Source organism: Calidris pugnax, unplaced genomic scaffold, assembly GCF_001431845.1.
Source record: "Calidris pugnax isolate Ruff unplaced genomic scaffold, ASM143184v1 scaffold11, whole genome shotgun sequence".
NCBI lineage: Eukaryota > Metazoa > Chordata > Aves > Charadriiformes > Scolopacidae > Calidris > Calidris pugnax.
In genome coordinates this window covers 10,246,993-10,249,173 of record NW_015090803.1, presented here as the reverse complement: position 1 = coordinate 10,249,173, position 2,181 = coordinate 10,246,993, and the positions used below count along the sequence as shown (strand labels likewise).

Here is a 2,181-nt window from a genome sequence, read left to right as displayed (position 1 = left end):
TTACCCCCCCGCACCCCACGGATCTGTCAAGCCCCACGTGGTCTCGCCCCGCAATGTTTCCCCGCCAGGAGGAAACGCTTTTCCCGCAGGGTGACGTTCCCCCCGAGGGGTCCTCCCGTGCGGCGGGAGGCGAGGGTCCCTTCCCGCGGGCCAGCCGAGCCGGCGGGGCCCTCCCCGGCCTCCCTCCGCACCCGCGGCCAGCGCCGGCGCAGGGAGAAGCTGCCACAACTTCGCGATACCCATTAAATCTGATTTTTTTTTTGCAGTGTGGTGGGGCCAGCATCACAGCGCGGCTTCCTTCTGACCGGCCCCTGGGATGCGGTGACGGGGGTAGATCCCACAGCCTATAGAAAAAAAAAACAACAAAACAGCAAAACACCACAAAACCTTGGAGTTGAGTTTTGTTTTGTTTTCCCGCATCTCCTCCTGTAATATTATTTGTATTTCCCCAGCCTGACTAACCTCACGATGTGTTAATGTGCGATGGACAAACCCTTATCAGATTCCTATGAGGGCCATATCACTGCTAACAAAATTAATACCATATAAGGCACCGGTTTATTGGCTGGTATACAGGAAGGCTATTATCAATAGGCTTAGCGTTATAAATACAGATCTAAATAAAATGAAACGTGAGCCTCAACACCGCCTTCCAAATACATTTCTCTACACAAGTCAGGTATAAAAATTACTCCGGGGAAGTCCGCTCTTGCGGTATGTTTATTTTGCATTTGCCAAATTAAATAGAAATGGATTGCAAACCTAAAAGCCATACGGAACCGAGGAGCAACACTTGAAATCCTTCCAAAGCTGTTTTTGAAATAAGCAGCTCCCTTTTAAAAAATTGGATTAAAGAGAGGGAAAGGCCTATAAAAGTAGGTTGCAATCCTCGTCAGCCGGAGTAAAACGACTCGAAATGCATCGGGAGAAATACGAGTTGGCTTTTTTCTCCCCCTCTGCCAGCTAATGCGGGGAAAACAGACAAAAGGCACGGAAGCCGGGGACAATTTGGAAGGTTTTAAGTTTTCTTTAGCTTCCTCTGCTAGGTTTTGCGAGGTTTAACGCCCCTTCTCGGGTCCAGCGAGGCCGTGAGTTTTTGTGTTGATCCCTGCGAAGGGTGCCGGTTTGATGGTCAAGGCACTGCCTCCGTCTAGATCATGAACTCAGCTCCGCGCTGCATTATCTCCGCTTTCTTTAATCGCTAACAAGGCCAAGGCAAATAGTAACCAGCATCATCAAACCCAGTGAAGTAAAACTAATAATGTTCACTTGATTCGTAACTATAAAAGATAATGGTCAATTCTGACTAAACTGAGCTAATTTGGCATGCGCTGGGTGTAGCTACTGCATTTCCAGCGCTTAACAATGTGTCCCTTGGAGCTTAACCCCTATTTAAAAGAAATTTTAAAGAATATTGTGGACGCCAGGGGACGAAAAATACTTTCTTTTTAATTCTACTTCTGTAAGTAAAGCTGTCCGAGGGTCTATAAAACCGAGCAAATAAAATTCTGATAAATATCAAAACCGTCGAGAAGGTGCTTTCGCGGAGAATCTAAATTCACGACGTACATAGACAACACTATCAAAATAAAACTTTATTGATCTAAGAAAAATATAATAGATGCATTAATAGCGTCGTTAAGTCGTTTTATTGGTTAGACTAAAATTAAAAACAAAAAGGGAATAAATAAAAACCGACAGCTCAGCCTAAGCAAGCTCTGACTGGAAATCTCAGAATGTATCGTGTTAAACCGTGATTTATCTTTTTATTATTGGCCCGTATAACCCAAAAGATCAGCACTGTTAATCCAGAGACGCATTTTGCGAGGTAATTAAAATATGCTTTTATTTGTAGACACGGGCAAACTGCAATTTGTGAAAACATAAACGGCCTTGCAGTCTCTTGCAGGAGTGCATGCGCCGCCTATCTGAGAGTATAGCCGCGGATTACATTTTATACAGCTCCAAAAATTAATGCAATCAGGGTATAGTTATTTAATATTGGAACTGTCAGTTGTCAGGAACGTGCATGTGTGCCAGATTTCCTTTTTTTTTTTTTTCCTTTTTTTTTTTTTTTTCTGGATTTGCTCCAAAGAAGGCGGTTTTCAAACAGGAGGTTTAGGAGCTGTATCTGTGCCAAGTTAGGTGACAAATGGCGGCCCCACTAATTTTATCTTTACT

The 2,181-nt window shown here is 44.2% G+C and overlaps 1 protein-coding gene across 2 annotated transcripts in view; it reads right to left on the bottom strand.

The window, feature by feature from the left end:
- Window positions 1–2,181, bottom strand: part of HOXA10 (homeobox A10) — a 25,960-nt gene that overhangs the window by 5,077 nt on the left and 18,702 nt on the right. For both annotated transcript variants that reach the window (XM_014937794.1, XM_014937793.1), the window contains exon 2: window positions 240–344. The gene's annotated coding sequence lies outside the window, so the exon portion shown is untranslated. The remainder of the gene's footprint in view (window positions 1–239; window positions 345–2,181) is intronic.